General features: G+C 46.7%; 1 non-coding gene across 1 annotated transcript; it reads right to left on the bottom strand.

Moving 5' to 3' along the window:
- Positions 1–6,644: 6,644 nt before the first annotated feature.
- Positions 6,645–6,716, bottom strand: Trnai-aau (transfer RNA isoleucine (anticodon AAU)). The gene has a single exon. It is a non-coding gene; the product is annotated as a tRNA-Ile (tRNA).
- Between the last annotated feature and the right edge of the window lie 18,278 nt (positions 6,717–24,994).

Genomic DNA, 24,994 nt, shown 5'->3' with positions numbered 1-24,994 from the left:
AGATCCGAAGCCCGACGCCTTATCCATTAGGCCACACGGTCACTGACGACCAACATTTACATGTATACGACTCATCTCGAAACGCTCACACCCCTGAGGATTTGTGTTTTCGTTCTACACAGCCGCTGCCCCTTGCTCTTTCCCACCCATTCGTTACATTCAAACTCTGACGTGACCGACCAAATATAGACTGAGAAACAAGACCACACACTTTGTGCATTCGGAATCGAAGGCAGGGCGTCCCTCGCCGCATTTGCTACGATTGCCATTTGCTACTTCTGCAGAAGCGGCGGCGGCGGCGGCGACGACGACGACGACGACGACGACGAATATCGCGAGAGGCTCTGAGATATGTGAGAAATACATCTATAAAATGTAATTCAGACTGCCTCGTCCCACCTTATGCTGTACCGCTTTGGCAAATGCTTTATCTGCGCCATTCGCCTTAATCGCATCTGAGAGTGATTCTTAAAAAAACGCCTGTCGCTAATTGTTCGTCATCACAGGTACTGTTTGCTATACGGCCACGACGCGCAACTGATTTCCAAAATTCATCTTTCTCCTGTGAGGATGGAACTTACGACCCCTGGTTTATTAGACCAGTGCTCTACCACTGAGCTAAAGAGGCGCGGCCTAGCGGTACTCTTGGGTACTTCGTCCTTACGGTCGTCTGCATCATCAGACTTTAGCTGACAACACTTCATATTACCGGCTAATATTTGCAGCTATGGCGACAAATTACTGCTTGACTACACATCTGACACGTAACCGATGTGCTCTCCAAACAACAACACTTGCATTTCAGAACATGTCTTTCACACATGTCTACAAAATCACCTTCACCTTCAAATACAGCTTCCTTGCGACTGACAGAGACGTAGGCAAAGTTTAAAGTTGCTATTTCCATTAAATCTCGTTAATCAGAAAAACGGTAATTTACACTTGCAGCGGAACAAAATTCCGTTCCGCCCAGCGTCTGGCTCGAACCCACGACCCTGAGATTAAGAGTCTGACGCTCTACCGACTGAGCTAGCCGGCTACCTCGGTGAATACCTGCCGGGTAGCACGTCACACAGTACTCGTTTGGGTTGGGTGGTCCCATACAGAATCTCCCCATGATGCCTAATGTTTTCCTAACGTCACACTCGTCACGTACTTCACTTTTATGTCATAATCATTTCTGAGAGGTAAAGAAATTGCATGACAACATGCAGAGCTAGTGGCGTCAAAATTAACGCACATACTTTATGTGACTCAAAAGCCGAACGAGTTACTTTCCGACGTTGTTTTAGATGTGCAAGTGATAGTCAAAACTCGCTGTGTCGGCACTCTGCCGACCATTTCGCTAGTTAACACCGGTCTTGTTGTGTGTGTTTCAAGCTCAAGAGCATCTCCAAGCAAAAAATGGTCAACAGCAACATTCAGACGGTTTCGTACTGCTCAATTGCTACATTAAAACGTTATGTTTCTTTTTCAGAACTGGAAAAACACAAGCGTGACAGCATTCGAACCTGTAATCTTCAGATCCGAAGCCCGACGCCTTATCCATTAGGCCACACGGTCACTGACGACCAACATTTACATGTATACGACTCATCTCGAAACGCTCACACCCCTGAGGATTTGTGTTTTCGTTCTACACAGCCGCTGCCCCTTGCTCTTTCCCACCCATTCGTTACATTCAAACTCTGACGTGACCGACCAAATATAGACTGAGAAACAAGACCACACACTTTGTGCATTCGGAATCGAAGGCAGGGCGTCCCTCGCCGCATTTGCTACGATTGCCATTTGCTACTTCTGCAGAAGCGGCGGCGGCGGCGGCGACGACGACGACGACGACGACGACGAATATCGCGAGAGGCTCTGAGATATGTGAGAAATACATCTATAAAATGTAATTCAGACTGCCTCGTCCCACCTTATGCTGTACCGCTTTGGCAAATGCTTTATCTGCGCCATTCGCCTTAATCGCATCTGAGAGTGATTCTTAAAAAAACGCCTGTCGCTAATTGTTCGTCATCACAGGTACTGTTTGCTATACGGCCACGACGCGCAACTGATTTCCAAAATTCATCTTTCTCCTGTGAGGATGGAACTTACGACCCCTGGTTTATTAGACCAGTGCTCTACCACTGAGCTAAAGAGGCGCGGCCTAGCGGTACTCTTGGGTACTTCGTCCTTACGGTCGTCTGCATCATCAGACTTTAGCTGACAACACTTCATATTACCGGCTAATATTTGCAGCTATGGCGACAAATTACTGCTTGACTACACATCTGACACGTAACCGATGTGCTCTCCAAACAACAACACTTGCATTTCAGAACATGTCTTTCACACATGTCTACAAAATCACCTTCACCTTCAAATACAGCTTCCTTGCGACTGACAGAGACGTAGGCAAAGTTTAAAGTTGCTATTTCCATTAAATCTCGTTAATCAGAAAAACGGTAATTTACACTTGCAGCGGAACAAAATTCCGTTCCGCCCAGCGTCTGGCTCGAACCCACGACCCTGAGATTAAGAGTCTGACGCTCTACCGACTGAGCTAGCCGGCTACCTCGGTGAATACCTGCCGGGTAGCACGTCACACAGTACTCGTTTGGGTTGGGTGGTCCCATACAGAATCTCCCCATGATGCCTAATGTTTTCCTAACGTCACACTCGTCACGTACTTCACTTTTATGTCATAATCATTTCTGAGAGGTAAAGAAATTGCATGACAACATGCAGAGCTAGTGGCGTCAAAATTAACGCACATACTTTATGTGACTCAAAAGCCGAACGAGTTACTTTCCGACGTTGTTTTAGATGTGCAAGTGATAGTCAAAACTCGCTGTGTCGGCACTCTGCCGACCATTTCGCTAGTTAACACCAGTCTTGTTGTGTGTGTTTCAAGCTCAAGAGCATCTCCAAGCAAAAAATGGTCAACAGCAACATTCAGACGGTTTCGTACTGCTCAATTGCTACATTAAAACGTTATGTTTCTTTTTCAGAACTGGAAAAACACAAGCGTGACAGCATTCGAACCTGTAATCTTCAGATCCGAAGCCCGACGCCTTATCCATTAGGCCACACGGTCACTGACGACCAACATTTACATGTATACGACTCATCTCGAAACGCTCACACCCCTGAGGATTTGTGTTTTCGTTCTACACAGCCGCTGCCCCTTGCTCTTTCCCACCCATTCGTTACATTCAAACTCTGACGTGACCGACCAAATATAGACTGAGAAACAAGACCACACACTTTGTGCATTCGGAATCGAAGGCAGGGCGTCCCTCGCCGCATTTGCTACGATTGCCATTTGCTACTTCTGCAGAAGCGGCGGCGGCGGCGGCGACGACGACGACGACGACGACGACGAATATCGCGAGAGGCTCTGAGATATGTGAGAAATACATCTATAAAATGTAATTCAGACTGCCTCGTCCCACCTTATGCTGTACCGCTTTGGCAAATGCTTTATCTGCGCCATTCGCCTTAATCGCATCTGAGAGTGATTCTTAAAAAAACGCCTGTCGCTAATTGTTCGTCATCACAGGTACTGTTTGCTATACGGCCACGACGCGCAACTGATTTCCAAAATTCATCTTTCTCCTGTGAGGATGGAACTTACGACCCCTGGTTTATTAGACCAGTGCTCTACCACTGAGCTAAAGAGGCGCGGCCTAGCGGTACTCTTGGGTACTTCGTCCTTACGGTCGTCTGCATCATCAGACTTTAGCTGACAACACTTCATATTACCGGCTAATATTTGCAGCTATGGCGACAAATTACTGCTTGACTACACATCTGACACGTAACCGATGTGCTCTCCAAACAACAACACTTGCATTTCAGAACATGTCTTTCACACATGTCTACAAAATCACCTTCACCTTCAAATACAGCTTCCTTGCGACTGACAGAGACGTAGGCAAAGTTTAAAGTTGCTATTTCCATTAAATCTCGTTAATCAGAAAAACGGTAATTTACACTTGCAGCGGAACAAAATTCCGTTCCGCCCAGCGTCTGGCTCGAACCCACGACCCTGAGATTAAGAGTCTGACGCTCTACCGACTGAGCTAGCCGGCTACCTCGGTGAATACCTGCCGGGTAGCACGTCACACAGTACTCGTTTGGGTTGGGTGGTCCCATACAGAATCTCCCCATGATGCCTAACGTTTTCCTAACGTCACACTCGTCACGTACTTCACTTTTATGTCATAATCATTTCTGAGAGGTAAAGAAATTGCATGACAACATGCAGAGCTAGTGGCGTCAAAATTAACGCACATACTTTATGTGACTCAAAAGCCGAACGAGTTACTTTCCGACGTTGTTTTAGATGTGCAAGTGATAGTCAAAACTCGCTGTGTCGGCACTCTGCCGACCATTTCGCTAGTTAACACCGGTCTTGTTGTGTGTGTTTCAAGCTCAAGAGCATCTCCAAGCAAAAAATGGTCAACAGCAACATTCAGACGGTTTCGTACTGCTCAATTGCTACATTAAAACGTTATGTTTCTTTTTCAGAACTGGAAAAACACAAGCGTGACAGCATTCGAACCTGTAATCTTCAGATCCGAAGCCCGACGCCTTATCCATTAGGCCACACGGTCACTGACGACCAACATTTACATGTATACGACTCATCTCGAAACGCTCACACCCCTGAGGATTTGTGTTTTCGTTCTACACAGCCGCTGCCCCTTGCTCTTTCCCACCCATTCGTTACATTCAACCTCTGACGTGACCGACCAAATATAGACTGAGAAACAAGACCACACACTTTGTGCATTCGGAATCGAAGGCAGGGCGTCCCTCGCCGCATTTGCTACGATTGCCATTTGCTACTTCTGCAGAAGCGGCGGCGGCGACGACGACGACGACGACGACGACGACGACGAATATCGCGAGAGGCTCTGAGATATGTGAGAAATACATCTATAAAATGTAATTCAGACTGCCTCGTCCCACCTTATGCTGTACCGCTTTGGCAAATGCTTTATCTGCGCCATTCGCCTTAATCGCATCTGAGAGTGATTCTTAAAAAAACGCCTGTCGCTAATTGTTCGTCATCACAGGTACTGTTTGCTATACGGCCACGACGCGCAACTGATTTCCAAAATTCATCTTTCTCCTGTGAGGATGGAACTTACGACCCCTGGTTTATTAGACCAGTGCTCTACCACTGAGCTAAAGAGGCGCGGCCTAGCGGTACTCTTGGGTACTTCGTCCTTACGGTCGTCTGCATCATCAGACTTTAGCTGACAACACTTCATATTACCGGCTAATATTTGCAGCTATGGCGACAAATTACTGCTTGACTACACATCTGACACGTAACCGATGTGCTCTCCAAACAACAACACTTGCATTTCAGAACATGTCTTTCACACATGTCTACAAAATCACCTTCACCTTCAAATACAGCTTCCTGGCGACTGACAGAGACGTAGGCAAAGTTTAAAGTTGCTATTTCCATTAAATCTCGTTAATCAGAAAAACGGTAATTTACACTTGCAGCGGAACAAAATTCCGTTCCCCCCAGCGTCTGGCTCGAACCCACGACCCTGAGATTAAGAGTCTGACGCTCTACCGACTGAGCTAGCCGGCTACCTCGGTGAATACCTGCCGGGTAGCACGTCACACAGTACTCGTTTGGGTTGGGTGGTCCCATACAGAATCTCCCCATGATGCCTAATGTTTTCCTAACGTCACACTCGTCACGTACTTCACTTTTATGTCATAATCATTTCTGAGAGGTAAAGAAATTGCATGACAACATGCAGAGCTAGTGGCGTCAAAATTAACGCACATACTTTATGTGACTCAAAAGCCGAACGAGTTACTTTCCGACGTTGTTTTAGATGTGCAAGTGATAGTCAAAACTCGCTGTGTCGGCACTCTGCCGACCATTTCGCTAGTTAACACCGGTCTTGTTGTGTGTGTTTCAAGCTCAAGAGCATCTCCAAGCAAAAAATGGTCAACAGCAACATTCAGACGGTTTCGTACTGCTCAATTGCTACATTAAAACGTTATGTTTCTTTTTCAGAACTGGAAAAACACAAGCGTGACAGCATTCGAACCTGTAATCTTCAGATCCGAAGCCCGACGCCTTATCCATTAGGCCACACGGTCACTGACGACCAACATTTACATGTATACGACTCATCTCGAAACGCTCACACCCCTGAGGATTTGTGTTTTCGTTCTACACAGCCGCTGCCCCTTGCTCTTTCCCACCCATTCGTTACATTCAAACTCTGACGTGACCGACCAAATATAGACTGAGAAACAAGACCACACACTTTGTGCATTCGGAATCGAAGGCAGGGCGTCCCTCGCCGCATTTGCTACGATTGCCATTTGCTACTTCTGCAGAAGCGGCGGCGACGACGACGACGACGACGACGACGACGACGACGAATATCGCGAGAGGCTCTGAGATATGTGAGAAATACATCTATAAAATGTAATTCAGACTGCCTCGTCCCACCTTATGCTGTACCGCTTTGGCAAATGCTTTATCTGCGCCATTCGCCTTAATCGCATCTGAGAGTGATTCTTAAAAAAACGCCTGTCGCTAATTGTTCGTCATCACAGGTACTGTTTGCTATACGGCCACGACGCGCAACTGATTTCCAAAATTCATCTTTCTCCTGTGAGGATGGAACTTACGACCACTGGTTTATTAGACCAGTGCTCTACCACTGAGCTAAAGAGGCGCGGCCTAGCGGTACTCTTGGGTACTTCGTCCTTACGGTCGTCTGCATCATCAGACTTTAGCTGACAACACTTCATATTACCGGCTAATATTTGCAGCTATGGCGACAAATTACTGCTTGACTACACATCTGACACGTAACCGATGTGCTCTCCAAACAACAACACTTGCATTTCAGAACATGTCTTTCACACATGTCTACAAAATCACCTTCACCTTCAAATACAGCTTCCTTGCGACTGACAGAGACGTAGGCAAAGTTTAAAGTTGCTATTTCCATTAAATCTCGTTAATCAGAAAAACGGTAATTTACACTTGCAGCGGAACAAAATTCCGTTCCGCCCAGCGTCTGGCTCGAACCCACGACCCTGAGATTAAGAGTCTGACGCTCTACCGACTGAGCTAGCCGGCTACCTCGGTGAATACCTGCCGGGTAGCACGTCACACAGTACTCGTTTGGGTTGGGTGGTCCCATACAGAATCTCCCCATGATGCCTAATGTTTTCCTAACGTCACACTCGTCACGTACTTCACTTTTATGTCATAATCATTTCTGAGAGGTAAAGAAATTGCATGACAACATGCAGAGCTAGTGGCGTCAAAATTAACGCACATACTTTATGTGACTCAAAAGCCGAACGAGTTACTTTCCGACGTTGTTTTAGATGTGCAAGTGATAGTCAAAACTCGCTGTGTCGGCACTCTGCCGACCATTTCGCTAGTTAACACCGGTCTTGTTGTGTGTGTTTCAAGCTCAAGAGCATCTCCAAGCAAAAAATGGTCAACAGCAACATTCAGACGGTTTCGTACTGCTCAATTGCTACATTAAAACGTTATGTTTCTTTTTCAGAACTGGAAAAACACAAGCGTGACAGCATTCGAACCTGTAATCTTCAGATCCGAAGCCCGACGCCTTATCCATTAGGCCACACGGTCACTGACGACCAACATTTACATGTATACGACTCATCTCGAAACGCTCACACCCCTGAGGATTTGTGTTTTCGTTCTACACAGCCGCTGCCCCTTGCTCTTTCCCACCCATTCGTTACATTCAAACTCTGACGTGACCGACCAAATATAGACTGAGAAACAAGACCACACACTTTGTGCATTCGGAATCGAAGGCAGGGCGTCCCTCGCCGCATTTGCTACGATTGCCATTTGCTACTTCTGCAGAAGCGGCGGCGGCGGCGGCGACGACGACGACGACGACGACGACGACGACGACGACGACGACGACGACGAATATCGCGAGAGGCTCTGAGATATGTGAGAAATACATCTATAAAATGTAATTCAGACTGCCTCGTCCCACCTTATGCTGTACCGCTTTGGCAAATGCTTTATCTGCGCCATTCGCCTTAATCGCATCTGAGAGTGATTCTTAAAAAAACGCCTGTCGCTAATTGTTCGTCATCACAGGTACTGTTTGCTATACGGCCACGACGCGCAACTGATTTCCAAAATTCATCTTTCTCCTGTGAGGATGGAACTTACGACCCCTGGTTTATTAGACCAGTGCTCTACCACTGAGCTAAAGAGGCGCGGCCTAGCGGTACTCTTGGGTACTTCGTCCTTACGGTCGTCTGCATCATCAGACTTTAGCTGACAACACTTCATATTACCGGCTAATATTTGCAGCTATGGCGACAAATTACTGCTTGACTACACATCTGACACGTAACCGATGTGCTCTCCAAACAACAACACTTGCATTTCAGAACATGTCTTTCACACATGTCTACAAAATCACCTTCACCTTCAAATACAGCTTCCTTGCGACTGACAGAGACGTAGGCAAAGTTTAAAGTTGCTATTTCCATTAAATCTCGTTAATCAGAAAAACGGTAATTTACACTTGCAGCGGAACAAAATTCCGTTCCGCCCAGCGTCTGGCTCGAACCCACGACCCTGAGATTAAGAGTCTGACGCTCTACCGACTGAGCTAGCCGGCTACCTCGGTGAATACCTGCCGGGTAGCACGTCACACAGTACTCGTTTGGGTTGGGTGGTCCCATACAGAATCTCCCCATGATGCCTAATGTTTTCCTAACGTCACACTCGTCACGTACTTCACTTTTATGTCATAATCATTTCTGAGAGGTAAAGAAATTGCATGACAACATGCAGAGCTAGTGGCGTCAAAATTAACGCACATACTTTATGTGACTCAAAAGCCGAACGAGTTACTTTCCGACGTTGTTTTAGATGTGCAAGTGATAGTCAAAACTCGCTGTGTCGGCACTCTGCCGACCATTTCGCTAGTTAACACCGGTCTTGTTGTGTGTGTTTCAAGCTCAAGAGCATCTCCAAGCAAAAAATGGTCAACAGCAACATTCAGACGGTTTCGTACTGCTCAATTGCTACATTAAAACGTTATGTTTCTTTTTCAGAACTGGAAAAACACAAGCGTGACAGCATTCGAACCTGTAATCTTCAGATCCGAAGCCCGACGCCTTATCCATTAGGCCACACGGTCACTGACGACCAACATTTACATGTATACGACTCATCTCGAAACGCTCACACCCCTGAGGATTTGTGTTTTCGTTCTACACAGCCGCTGCCCCTTGCTCTTTCCCACCCATTCGTTACATTCAACCTCTGACGTGACCGACCAAATATAGACTGAGAAACAAGACCACACACTTTGTGCATTCGGAATCGAAGGCAGGGCGTCCCTCGCCGCATTTGCTACGATTGCCATTTGCTACTTCTGCAGAAGCGGCGGCGGCGGCGACGACGACGACGACGACGACGACGACGACGACGAATATCGCGAGAGGCTCTGAGATATGTGAGAAATACATCTATAAAATGTAATTCAGACTGCCTCGTCCCACCTTATGCTGTACCGCTTTGGCAAATGCTTTATCTGCGCCATTCGCCTTAATCGCATCTGAGAGTGATTCTTAAAAAAACGCCTGTCGCTAATTGTTCGTCATCACAGGTACTGTTTGCTATACGGCCACGACGCGCAACTGATTTCCAAAATTCATCTTTCTCCTGTGAGGATGGAACTTACGACCCCTGGTTTATTAGACCAGTGCTCTACCACTGAGCTAAAGAGGCGCGGCCTAGCGGTACTCTTGGGTACTTCGTCCTTACGGTCGTCTGCATCATCAGACTTTAGCTGACAACACTTCATATTACCGGCTAATATTTGCAGCTATGGCGACAAATTACTGCTTGACTACACATCTGACACGTAACCGATGTGCTCTCCAAACAACAACACTTGCATTTCAGAACATGTCTTTCACACATGTCTACAAAATCACCTTCACCTTCAAATACAGCTTCCTTGCGACTGACAGAGACGTAGGCAAAGTTTAAAGTTGCTATTTCCATTAAATCTCGTTAATCAGAAAAACGGTAATTTACACTTGCAGCGGAACAAAATTCCGTTCCGCCCAGCGTCTGGCTCGAACCCACGACCCTGAGATTAAGAGTCTGACGCTCTACCGACTGAGCTAGCCGGCTACCTCGGTGAATACCTGCCGGGTAGCACGTCACACAGTACTCGTTTGGGTTGGGTGGTCCCATACAGAATCTCCCCATGATGCCTAATGTTTTCCTAACGTCACACTCGTCACGTACTTCACTTTTATGTCATAATCATTTCTGAGAGGTAAAGAAATTGCATGACAACATGCAGAGCTAGTGGCGTCAAAATTAACGCACATACTTTATGTGACTCAAAAGCCGAACGAGTTACTTTCCGACGTTGTTTTAGATGTGCAAGTGATAGTCAAAACTCGCTGTGTCGGCACTCTGCCGACCATTTCGCTAGTTAACACCGGTCTTGTTGTGTGTGTTTCAAGCTCAAGAGCATCTCCAAGCAAAAAATGGTCAACAGCAACATTCAGACGGTTTCGTACTGCTCAATTGCTACATTAAAACGTTATGTTTCTTTTTCAGAACTGGAAAAACACAAGCGTGACAGCATTCGAACCTGTAATCTTCAGATCCGAAGCCCGACGCCTTATCCATTAGGCCACACGGTCACTGACGACCAACATTTACATGTATACGACTCATCTCGAAACGCTCACACCCCTGAGGATTTGTGTTTTCGTTCTACACAGCCGCTGCCCCTTGCTCTTTCCCACCCATTCGTTACATTCAACCTCTGACGTGACCGACCAAATATAGACTGAGAAACAAGACCACACACTTTGTGCATTCGGAATCGAAGGCAGGGCGTCCCTCGCCGCATTTGCTACGATTGCCATTTGCTACTTCTGCAGAAGCGGCGGCGGCGGCGGCGGCGACGACGACGACGACGACGACGACGACGACGAATATCGCGAGAGGCTCTGAGATATGTGAGAAATACATCTATAAAATGTAATTCAGACTGCCTCGTCCCACCTTATGCTGTACCGCTTTGGCAAATGCTTTATCTGCGCCATTCGCCTTAATCGCATCTGAGAGTGATTCTTAAAAAAACGCCTGTCGCTAATTGTTCGTCATCACAGGTACTGTTTGCTATACGGCCACGACGCGCAACTGATTTCCAAAATTCATCTTTCTCCTGTGAGGATGGAACTTACGACCCCTGGTTTATTAGACCAGTGCTCTACCACTGAGCTAAAGAGGCGCGGCCTAGCGGTACTCTTGGGTACTTCGTCCTTACGGTCGTCTGCATCATCAGACTTTAGCTGACAACACTTCATATTACCGGCTAATATTTGCAGCTATGGCGACAAATTACTGCTTGACTACACATCTGACACGTAACCGATGTGCTCTCCAAACAACAACACTTGCATTTCAGAACATGTCTTTCACACATGTCTACAAAATCACCTTCACCTTCAAATACAGCTTCCTTGCGACTGACAGAGACGTAGGCAAAGTTTAAAGTTGCTATTTCCATTAAATCTCGTTAATCAGAAAAACGGTAATTTACACTTGCAGCGGAACAAAATTCCGTTCCGCCCAGCGTCTGGCTCGAACCCACGACCTGAGATTAAGAGTCTGACGCTCTCCCGACTGAGCTAGCCGGCTACCTCGGCGAATACCTGCCGGGTAGCACGTCACACAGTACTCGTTTGGGTTGGGTGGTCCCATACAGAATCTCCCCATGATGCCTAATGTTTTCCTAACGTCACACTCGTCACGTACTTCACTTTTATGTCATAATCATTTCTGAGAGGTAAAGAAATTGCATGACAACATGCAGAGCTAGTGGCGTCAAAATTAACGCACATACTTTATGTGACTCAAAAGCCGAACGAGTTACTTTCCGACGTTGTTTTAGATGTGCAAGTGATAGTCAAAACTCGCTGTGTCGGCACTCTGCCGACCATTTCGCTAGTTAACACCGGTCTTGTTGTGTGTGTTTCAAGCTCAAGAGCATCTCCAAGCAAAAAATGGTCAACAGCAACATTCAGACGGTTTCGTACTGCTCAATTGCTAAATTAAAACGTTATGTTTCTTTTTCAGAACTGGAAAAACACAAGCGTGACAGCATTCGAACCTGTAATCTTCAGATCCGAACTCCGATGCCTTATCCATTAGGCCACACGGTCACTGACGACCAACATTTACATGTATACGACTCATCTCGAAACGCTCACACCCCTGAGGATTTGTGTTTTCGTTCTACACAGCCGCTGCCCCTTGCTCTTTCCCACCCATTCGTTACATTCAACCTCTGACGTGACCGACCAAATATAGACTGAGAAACAAGACCACACACTTTGTGCATTCGGAATCGAAGGCAGGGCGTCCCTCGCCGCATTTGCTACGATTGCCATTTGCTACTTCTGCAGAAGCGGCGGCGGCGGCGACGACGACGACGACGACGACGACGACGAATATCGCGAGAGGCTCTGAGATATGTGAGAAATACATTTATAAAATGTAATTCAGACTGCCTCGTCCCACCTTATGCTGTACCGCTTTGGCAAATGCTTTATCTGCGCCATTCGCCTTAATCGCATCTGAGAGTGATTCTTAAAAAAACGCCTGTCGCTAATTGTTCGTCATCACAGGTACTGTTTGCTATACGGCCACGACGCGCAACTGATTTCCAAAATTCATCTTTCTCCTGTGAGGATGGAACTTACGACCCCTGGTTTATTAGACCTGTGCTCTACCACTGAGCTAAAGAGGCGCGGCCTAGCGGTACTCTTGGGTACTTCGTCCTTACGGTCGTCTGCATCATCAGACTTTAGCTGACAACACTTCATATTACCGGCTAATATTTGCAGCTAAGGCGACAAATTACTGCTTGACTACACATCTGACACGTAACCGATGTGCTCTCCAAACAACAACACTTGCATTTCAGAACATGTCTTTCACACATGTCTACAAAATCACCTTCACCTTCAAATACAGCTTCCTTGCGACTGACAGAGACGTAGGCAAAGTTTAAAGTTGCTATTTCCATTAAATCTAGTTAATCAGAAAAACGGTAATTTACGCTTGCAGCGGAACAAAATTCCGTTCCGCCCAGCGTCTGGCTCGAACCCACGACCCTGGGATTAAGAGTCTGACGCTCTACCGACTGAGCTAGCCGGCTACCTCGGTGAATACCTGCCGGGTAGCACGTCACACAGTACTCGTTTGGGTTGGGTGGTCCCATACAGAATCTCCCCATGATGCCTAATGTTTTCCTAACGTCACACTCGTCACGTACTTCACTTTTATGTCATAATCATTTCTGAGAGGTAAAGAAATTGCATGACAACATGCAGAGCTAGTGGCGTCAAAATTAACGCACATACTTTATGTGACTCAAAAGCCGAACGAGTTACTTTCCGACGTTGTTTTAGATGTGCAAGTGATAGTCAAAACTCGCTGTGTCGGCACTCTGCCGACCATTTCGCTAGTTAACACCGGTCTTGTTGTGTGTGTTTCAAGCTCAAGAGCATCTCCAAGCAAAAAATGGTCAACAGCAACATTCAGACGGTTTCGTACTGCTCAATTGCTACATTAAAACGTTATGTTTCTTTTTCAGAACTGGAAAAACACAAGCGTGACAGCATTCGAACCTGTAATCTTCAGATCCGAAGCCCGACGCCTTATCCATTAGGCCACACGGTCACTGACGACCAACATTTACATGTATACGACTCATCTCGAAACGCTCACACCCCTGAGGATTTGTGTTTTCGTTCTACACAGCCGCTGCCCCTTGCTCTTTCCCACCCATTCGTTACATTCAACCTCTGACGTGACCGACCAAATATAGACTGAGAAACAAGACCACACACTTTGTGCATTCGGAATCGAAGGCAGGGCGTCCCTCGCCGCATTTGCTACGATTGCCATTTGCTACTTCTGCAGAAGCGGCGGCGGCGGCGGCGACGACGACGACGACGACGACGACGACGACGACGACGAATATCGCGAGAGGCTCTGAGATATGTGAGAAATACATCTATAAAATGTAATTCAGACTGCCTCGTCCCACCTTATGCTGTACCGCTTTGGCAAATGCTTTATCTGCGCCATTCGCCTTAATCGCATCTGAGAGTGATTCTTAAAAAAACGCCTGTCGCTAATTGTTCGTCATCACAGGTACTGTTTGCTATACGGCCACGACGCGCAACTGATTTCCAAAATTCATCTTTCTCCTGTGAGGATGGAACTTACGACCCCTGGTTTATTAGACCAGTGCTCTACCACTGAGCTAAAGAGGCGCGGCCTAGCGGTACTCTTGGGTACTTCGTCCTTACGGTCGTCTGCATCATCAGACTTTAGCTGACAACACTTCATATTACCGGCTAATATTTGCAGCTATGGCGACAAATTACTGCTTGACTACACATCTGACACGTAACCGATGTGCTCTCCAAACAACAACACTTGCATTTCAGAACATGTCTTTCACACATGTCTACAAAATCACCTTCACCTTCAAATACAGCTTCCTTGCGACTGACAGAGACGTAGGCAAAGTTTAAAGTTGCTATTTCCATTAAATCTCGTTAATCAGAAAAACGGTAATTTACACTTGCAGCGGAACAAAATTCCGTTCCGCCCAGCGTCTGGCTCGAACCCACGACCCTGAGATTAAGAGTCTTACGCTCTACCGACTGAGCTAGCCGGCTACCTCGGTGAATACCTGCCGGGTAGCACGTCACACAGTACTCGTTTGGGTTGGGTGGTCCCATACAGAATCTCCCCATGATGCCTAATGTTTTCCTAACGTCACACTCGTCACGTACTTCACTTTTATGTCATAATCATTTCTGAGAGGTAAAGAAATTGCATGACAACATGCAGAGCTAGTGGCGTCAAAATTAACGCACATACTTTATGTGACTCAAAAGCCGAACGAGTTACTTTCCGACGTTGTTTTAGATGTGCAAGTGATAGTCAAAACTCGCTGTGTCGGCACTTTGCCGACCATTTCGCTAGTTAACACCGGTCTTGTTGTGTGTGTTTCAAGCTCAAGAGCATCTCCAAGCAAAAAATGGTCAACAGCAACATTCAGACGGTTTCGTACTGCTCAATTGCTACATTAAAACGTTATGTTTCTTTTTCAGAACTGGAAAAACACAAGCGTGACAGCATTCGAACCTGTAATCTTCAGATCCGAAGCCCGACGCCTTATCCATTAGGCCACACGGTCACTGACGACCAACATTTACATGTATACGACTCATCTCGAAACGCTCACACCCCTGAGGATTTGTGTTTTCGTTCTACACAGCCGCTGCCCCTTGCTCTTTCCCACCCATTCGTTACATTCAACCTCTGACGTGACCGACCAAATATAGACTGAGAAACAAGACCACACACTTTGTGCATTCGGAATCGAAGGCAGGGCGTCCCTCGCCGCATTTGCTACGATTGCCATTTGCTACTTCTGCAGAAGCGGCGGCGGCGGCGACGACGACGACGACGACGACGACGACGACGACGAATATCGCGAGAGGCTCTGAGATATGTGAGAAATACATCTATAAAATGTAATTCAGACTGCCTCGTCCCACCTTATGCTGTACCGCTTTGGCAAATGCTTTATCTGCGCCATTCGCCTTAATCGCATCTGAGAGTGATTCTTAAAAAAACGCCTGTCGCTAATTGTTCGTCATCACAGGTACTGTTTGCTATACGGCCACGACGCGCAACTGATTTCCAAAATTCATCTTTCTCCTGTGAGGATGGAACTTACGACCCCTGGTTTATTAGACCAGTGCTCTACCACTGAGCTAAAGAGGCGCGGCCTAGCGGTACTCTTGGGTACTTCGTCCTTACGGTCGTCTGCATCATCAGACTTTAGCTGACAACACTTCATATTACCGGCTAATATTTGCAGCTATGGCGACAAATTACTGCTTGACTACACATCTGACACGTAACCGATGTGCTCTCCAAACAACAACACTTGCATTTCAGAACATGTCTTTCACACATGTCTACAAAATCACCTTCACCTTCAAATACAGCTTCCTTGCGACTGACAGAGACGTAGGCAAAGTTTAAAGTTGCTATTTCCATTAAATCTCGTTAATCAGAAAAACGGTAATTTACACTTGCAGCGGAACAAAATTCCGTTCCGCCCAGCGTCTGGCTCGAACCCACGACCCTGAGATTAAGAGTCTGACGCTCTACCGACTGAGCTAGCCGGCTACCTCGGTGAATACCTGCCGGGTAGCACGTCACACAGTACTCGTTTGGGTTGGGTGGTCCCATAGAGAATCTCCCCATGATGCCTAATGTTTTCCTAACGTCACACTCGTCACGTACTTCACTTTTATGTCATAATCATTTCTGAGAGGTAAAGAAATTGCATGACAACATGCAGAGCTAGTGGCGTCAAAATTAACGCACATACTTTATGTGACTCAAAAGCCGAACGAGTTACTTTCCGACGTTGTTTTAGATGTGCAAGTGATAGTCAAAACTCGCTGTGTCGGCACTTTGCCGACCATTTCGCTAGTTAACACCGGTCTTGTTGTGTGTGTTTCAAGCTCAAGAGCATCTCCAAGCAAAAAATGGTCAACAGCAACATTCAGACGGTTTCGTACTGCTCAATTGCTACATTAAAACGTTATGTTTCTTTTTCAGAACTGGAAAAACACAAGCGTGACAGCATTCGAACCTGTAATCTTCAGATCCGAAGCCCGACGCCTTATCCATTAGGCCACACGGTCACTGACGACCAACATTTACATGTATACGACTCATCTCGAAACGCTCACACCCCTGAGGATTTGTGTTTTCGTTCTACACAGCCGCTGCCCCTTGCTCTTTCCCACCCATTCGTTACATTCAACCTCTGACGTGACCGACCAAATATAGACTGAGAAACAAGACCACACACTTTGTGCATTCGGAATCGAAGGCAGGGCGTCCCTCGCCGCATTTGCTACGATTGCCATTTGCTACTTCTGCAGAAGCGGCGGCGGCGGCGGCGACGACGACGACGACGACGACGACGACGACGACGACGACGACGAATATCGCGAGAGGCTCTGAGATATGTGAGAAATACATCTATAAAATGTAATTCAGACTGCCTCGTCCCACCTTATGCTGTACCGCTTTGGCAAATGCTTTATCTGCGCCATTCGCCTTAATCGCATCTGAGAGTGATTCTTAAAAAAACGCCTGTCGCTAATTGTTCGTCATCACAGGTACTGTTTGCTATACGGCCACGACGCGCAACTGATTTCCAAAATTCATCTTTCTCCTGTGAGGATGGAACTTACGACCCCTGGTTTATTAGACCAGTGCTCTACCACTGAGCTAAAGAGGCGCGGCCTAGCGGTACTCTTGGGTACTTCGTCCTTACGGTCGTCTGCATCATCAGACTTTAGCTGACAACACTTCATATTACCGGCTAATATTTGCAGCTATGGCGACAAATTACTGCTTGACTACACATCTGACACGTAACCGATGTGCTCTCCAAACAACAACACTTGCATTTCAGAACATGTCTTTCACACATGTCTACAAAATCACCTTCACCTTCAAATACAGCTTCCTTGCGACTGACAGAGACGTAGGCAAAGTTTAAAGTTGCTATTTCCATTAAATCTCGTTAATCAGAAAAACGGTAATTTACACTTGCAGCGGAACAAAATTCCGTTCCGCCCAGCGTCTGGCTCGAACCCACGACCCTGAGATTAAGAGTCTGACGCTCTACCGACTGAGCTAGCCGGCTACCTCGGTGAATACCTGCCGGGTAGCACGTCACACAGTACTCGTTTGGGTTGGGTGGTCCCATACAGAATCTCCCCATGATGCCTAATGTTTTCCTAACGTCACACTCGTCACGTACTTCACTTTTATGTCATAATCATTTCTGAGAGGTAAAGAAATTGCATGACAACATGCAGAGCTAGTGGCGTCAAAATTAACGCACATACTTTATGTGACTCAAAAGCCGAACGAGTTACTTTCCGACGTTGTTTTAGATGTGCAAGTGATAGTCAAAACTCGCTGTGTCGGCACTCTGCCGACCATTTCGCTAGTTAACACCGGTCTTGTTGTGTGTGTTTCAAGCTCAAGAGCATCTCCAAGCAAAAAATGGTCAACAGCAACATTCAGACGGTTTCGTACTGCTCAATTGCTACATTAAAACGTTATGTTTCTTTTTCAGAACTGGAAAAACACAAGCGTGACAGCATTCGAACCTGTAATCTTCAGATCCGAAGTGCGACGCCTTATCCATTAGGCCACACGGTCACTGACGACCAACATTTACATGTATACGACTCATCTCGAAACGCTCACACCCCTGAGGATTTGTGTTTTCGTTCTACACAGCCGCTGCCCCTTGCTCTTTCCCACCCATTCGTTACATTCAACCTCTGACGTGACCGACCAAATATAGACTGAGAAACAAGACCACACACTTTGTGCATTCGGAATCGATGGCAGGGCGTCCCTCGCCGCATTTGCTACGATTGCCATTTGCTACTTCTGCAGAAGCGGCGGCGGCGGCGGCGACGACGACGACGACGACGACGACGAATATCGCGAGAGGCTCTGAGATATGTGAGAAATACATCTATAAAATGTAATTCAGACTGCCTCGTCCCACCTTATGCTGTACCGCTTTGGCAAATGCTTTATCTGCGCCATTCGCCTTAATCGCATCTGAGAGTGATTCTTAAAAAAACGCCTGTCGCTAATTGTTCGTCATCACAGGTACTGTTTGCTATACGGCCACGACGCGCAACTGATTTCCAAAATTCATCTTTCTCCTGTGAGGATGGAACTTACGACCCCTGGTTTATTAGACCAGTGCTCTACCACTGAGCTAAAGACGCGCAGCCTAGCGGTACTCTTGGGTACTTCGGCCTTACGGTCGTCTGCATCATCAGACTTTAGCTGACAACACTTCATATTACCGGCTAATATTTGCAGCTATGGCGACAAATTACTGCTTGACTACACATCTGACACGTAACCGATGTGCTCTCCAAACAACAACACTTGCATTTCAGAACATGTCTTTCACACATGTCTACAAAATCACCTTCACCTTCAAATACAGCTTCCTTGCGACTGACAGAGACGTAGGCAAAGTTTAAAGTTGCTATTTCCATTAAATCTCGTTAATCAGAAAAACGGTAATTTACACTTGCAGCGGAACAAAATTCCGTTCCGCCCAGCGTCTGGCTCGAACCCACGACCCTGGGATTAAGAGTCTGACGCTCTACCGACTGAGCTAGCCGGCTACCTCGGTGAATACCTGCCGGGTAGCACGTCACACAGTACTCGTTTGGGTTGGGTGGTCCCATACAGAATCTCCCCATGATGCCTAATGTTTTCCTAACGTCACACTCGTCACGTACTTCACTTTTATGTCATAATCATTTCTGAGAGGTAAAGAAATTGCATGACAACATGCAGAGCTAGTGGCGTCAAAATTAACGCACATACTTTATGTGACTCAAAAGCCGAACGAGTTACTTTCCGACGTTGTTTTAGATGTGCAAGTGATAGTCAAAACTCGCTGTGTCGGCACTCTGCCGACCATTTCGCTAGTTAACACCGGTCTTGTTGTGTGTGTTTCAAGCTCAAGAGCATCTCCAAGCAAAAAATGGTCAACAGCAACATTCAGACGGTTTCGTACTGCTCAATTGCTACATTAAAACGTTATGTTTCTTTTTCAGAACTGGAAAAACACAAGCGTGACAGCATTCGAACCTGTAATCTTCAGATCCGAAGCCCGACGCCTTATCCATTAGGCCACACGGTCACTGACGACCAACATTTACATGTATACGACTCATCTCGAAACGCTCACACCCCTGAGGATTTGTGTTTTCGTTCTACACAGCCGCTGCCCCTTGCTCTTTCCCACCCATTCGTTACATTCAACCTCTGACGTGACCGACCAAATATAGACTGAGAAACAAGACCACACACTTTGTGCATTCGGAATCGAAGGCAGGGCGTCCCTCGCCGCATTTGCTACGATTGCCATTTGCTACTTCTGCAGAAGCGGCGGCGGCGGCGGCGACGACGACGACGACGACGACGACGACGACGACGAATATCGCGAGAGGCTCTGAGATATGTGAGAAATACATCTATAAAATGTAATTCAGACTGCCTCGTCCCACCTTATGCTGTACCGCTTTGGCAAATGCTTTATCTGCGCCATTCGCCTTAATCGCATCTGAGAGTGATTCTTAAAAAAACGCCTGTCGCTAATTGTTCGTCATCACAGGTACTGTTTGCTATACGGCCACGACGCGCAACTGATTTCCAAAATTCATCTTTCTCCTGTGAGGATGGAACTTACGACCCCTGGTTTATTAGGCCAGTGCTCTACCACTGAGCTAAAGAGGCGCGGCCTAGCGGTACTCTTGGGTACTTCGTCCTTACGGTCGTCTGCATCATCAGACTTTAGCTGACAACACTTCATATTACCGGCTAATATTTGCAGCTATGGCGACAAATTACTGCTTGACTACACATCTGACACGTAACCGATGTGCTCTCCAAACAACAACACTTGCATTTCAGAACATGTCTTTCACACATGTCTACAAAATCACCTTCACCTTCAAATACAGCTTCCTTGCGACTGACAGAGACGTAGGCAAAGTTTAAAGTTGCTATTTCCATTAAATCTCGTTAATCAGAAAAACGGTAATTTACACTTGCAGCGGAACAAAATTCCGTTCCGCCCAGCGTCTGGCTCGAACCCACGACCCTGAGATTAAGAGTCTGACGCTCTACCGACTGAGCTAGCCGGCTACCTCGGTGAATACCTGCCGGGTAGCACGTCACACAGTACTCGTTTGGGTTGGGTGGTCCCATACAGAATCTCCCCATGATGCCTAATGTTTTCCTAACGTCACACTCGTCACGTACTTCACTTTTATGTCATAATCATTTCTGAGAGGTAAAGAAATTGCATGACAACATGCAGAGCTAGTGGCGTCAAAATTAACGCACATACTTTATGTGACTCAAAAGCCGAACGAGTTACTTTCCGACGTTGTTTTAGATGTGCAAGTGATAGTCAAAACTCGCTGTGTCGGCACTCTGCCGACCATTTCGCTAGTTAACACCGGTCTTGTTGTGTGTGTTTCAAGCTCAAGAGCATCTCCAAGCAAAAAATGGTCAACAGCAACATTCAGACGGTTTCGTACTGCTCAATTGCTACATTAAAACGTTATGTTTCTTTTTCAGAACTGGAAAAACACAAGCGTGACAGCATTCGAACCTGTAATCTTCAGATCCGAAGTGCGACGCCTTATCCATTAGGCAACACGGTCACTGACGACCAACATTTACATGTATACGACTCATCTCGAAACGCTCACACCCCTGAGGATTTGTGTTTTCGTTCTACACAGCCGCTGCCCCTTGCTCTTTCCCACCCATTCGTTACATTCAACCTCTGACGAGACCGACCAAATATAGACTGTGAAACAAGACCACACACTTTGTGCATTCGGAATCGAAGGCAGGGCGTCCCTCGCCGCATTTGCTACGATTGCCATTTGCTACTTCTGCAGAAGCGGCGGCGGCGGCGACGACGACGACGACGACGACGACGACGAATATCGCGAGAGGCTCTGAGATATGTGAGAAATACATCTATAAAATGTAATTCAGACTGCCTCGTCCCACCTTATGCTGTACCGCTTTGGCAAATGCTTTATCTGCGCCATTCGCCTTAATCGCATCTGAGAGTGATTCTTAAAAAAACGCCTGTCGCTAATTGTTCGTCATCACAGGTACTGTTTGCTATACGGCCACGACGCGCAACTGATTTCCAAAATTCATCTTTCTCCTGTGAGGATGGAACTTACGACCCCTGGTTTATTAGACCAGTGCTCTACCACTGAGCTAAAGACGCGCAGCCTAGCGGTACTCTTGGGTACTTCGGCCTTACGGTCGTCTGCATCATCAGACTTTAGCTGACAACACTTCATATTACCGGCTAATATTTGCAGCTATGGCGACAAATTACTGCTTGACTACACATCTGACACGTAACCGATGTGCTCTCCAAACAACAACACTTGCATTTCAGAACATGTCTTTCACACATGTCTACAAAATCACCTTCACCTTCAAATACAGCTTCCTTGCGACTGACAGAGACGTAGGCAAAGTTTAAAGTTGCTATTTCCATTAAATCTCGTTAATCAGAAAAACGGTAATTTACACTTGCAGCGGAACAAAATTCCGTTCCGCTCAGCGACTGGCTCGAACCCACGACCCTGGGATTAAGAGTCTGACGCTCTACCGACTGAGCTAGCCGGCTACCTCGGTGAATACCTGCCGGGTAGCACGTCACACAGTACTCGTTTGGGTTGGGTGGTCCCATACAGAATCTCTCCATGATGCCTAATGTTTTCCTAACGTCACACTCGTCACGTACTTCACTTTTATGTCATAATCATTTGTGAGAGGTAAAGAAATTGCATGGCAACATGCAGAGCTAGTGGCGTCAAAATTAACGCACATACTTTATGTGACTCAAAAGCCGAACGAGTTACTTTTCGACGTTGTTTTAGATGTGCAAGTGATAGTCAAAACTCGCTGTGTCGGCACTCTGCCGACCATTTCGCTAGTTAACACCGGTCTTGTTGTGTGTGTTTCAAGCTCAAGAGCATCTCCAAGCAAAAAATGGTCAACAGCAACATTCAGACGGTTTCGTACTGCTCAATTGCTACATTAAAACGTTATGTTTCTTTTTCAGAACTGGAAAAACACAAGCGTGACAGCATTCGAACCTGTAATCTTCAGATCCGAAGTCCGACGCCTTATCCATTAGGCCACACGGTCACTGACGACCAACATTTACATGTATACGACTCATCTCGAAACGCTCACACCCCTGAGGATTTGTGTTTTCGTTCTACACAGCCGCTGCCCCTTGCTCTTTCCCACCCATTCGTTACATTCAACCTCTGACGTGACCGACCAAATATAGACTGAGAAACAAGACCACACACTTTGTGCATTCGGAATCGAAGGCAGGGCGTCCCTCGCCGCATTTGCTACGATTGCCATTTGCTACTTCTGCAGAAGCGGCGGCGGCGACGACGACGACGACGACGACGACGACGACGACGAATATCGCGAGAGGCTCTGAGATATGTGAGAAATACATCTATAAAATGTAATTCAGACTGCCTCGTCCCACCTTATGCTGTACCGTTTTGGCAAATGCTTTATCTGCGCCATTCGCCTTAATCGCATCTGAGAGTGATTCTTAAAAAAACGCCTGTCGCTAATTGTTCGTCATCACAGGTACTGTTTGCTATACGGCCACGACGCGCAACTGATTTCCAAAATTCATCTTTCTCCTGTGAGGATGGAACTTACGACCCCTGGTTTATTAGACCAGTGCTCTACCACTGAGCTAAAGACGCGCGGCCTAGCGGTACTCTTGGGTACTTCGTCCTTACGGTCGTCTGCATCATCAGACTTTAGCTGACAACACTTCATATTACCGGCTAATATTTGCAGCTATGGCGACAAATTACTGCTTGACTACACATCTGACACGTAACCGATGTGCTCTCCAAACAACAACACTTGCATTTCAGAACATGTCTTTCACACATGTCTACAAAATCACCTTCACCTTCAAATACAGCTTCCTTGCGACTGACAGAGACGTAGGCAAAGTTTAAAGTTGCTATTTCCATTAAATCTCGTTAATCAGAAAAACGGTAATTTACACTTGCAGCGGAACAAAATTCCGTTCCGCCCAGCGTCTGGCTCGAACCCACGACCCTGGGATTAAGAGTCTGACGCTCTACCGACTGAGCTAGCCGGCTACCTCGGTGAATACCTGCCGGGTAGCACGTCACACAGTACTCGTTTGGGTTGGGTGGTCCCATACAGAATCTCTCCATGATGCCTAATGTTTTCCTAACGTCACACTCGTCACGTACTTCACTTTTATGTCATAATCATTTCTGAGAGGTAAAGAAATTGCATGACAACATGCAGAGCTAGTGGCGTCAAAATTAACGCACATACTTTATGTGACTCAAAAGCCGAACGAGTTACTTTCCGACGTTGTTTTAGATGTGCAAGTGATAGTCAAAACTCGCTGTGTCGGCACTCTGCCGACCATTTCGCTAGTTAACACCGGTCTTGTTGTGTGTGTTTCAAGCTCAAGAGCATCTCCAAGCAAAAAATGGTCAACAGCAACATTCAGACGGTTTCGTACTGCTCAATTGCTACATTAAAACGTTATGTTTCTTTTTCAGAACTGGAAAAACACAAGCGTGACAGCATTCGAACCTGTAATCTTCAGATCCGAAGTCCGACGCCTTATCCATTAGGCCACACGGTCACTGACGACCAACATTTACATGTATACGACTCATCTCGAAACGCTCACACCCCTGAGGATTTGTGTTTTCGTTCTACACAGCCGCTGCCCCTTGCTCTTTCCCACCCATTCGTTACATTCAACCTCTGACGTGACCGACCAAATATAGACTGAGAAACAAGACCACACACTTTGTGCATTCGGAATCGAAGGCAGGGCGTCCCTCGCCGCATTTGCTACGATTGCCATTTGCTACTTCTGCAGAAGCGGCGGCGGCGGCGACGACGACGACGACGACGACGACGACGAATATCGCGAGAGGCTCTGAGATATGTGAGAAATACATCTATAAAATGTAATTCAGACTGCCTCGTCCCACCTTATGCTGTACCGCTTTGGCAAATGCTTTATCTGCGCCATTCGCCTTAATCGCATCTGAGAGTGATTCTTAAAAAAACGCCTGTCGCTAATTGTTCGTTATCACAGGTACTGTTTGCTATACGGCCACGACGCGCAACTGATTTCCAAAATTCATC

This window comes from Schistocerca gregaria, unplaced genomic scaffold (assembly GCF_023897955.1).
Source record: "Schistocerca gregaria isolate iqSchGreg1 unplaced genomic scaffold, iqSchGreg1.2 ptg000169l, whole genome shotgun sequence".
NCBI lineage: Eukaryota > Metazoa > Arthropoda > Insecta > Orthoptera > Acrididae > Schistocerca > Schistocerca gregaria.
This window is presented reverse-complemented; position numbering and strand designations above follow the sequence as displayed.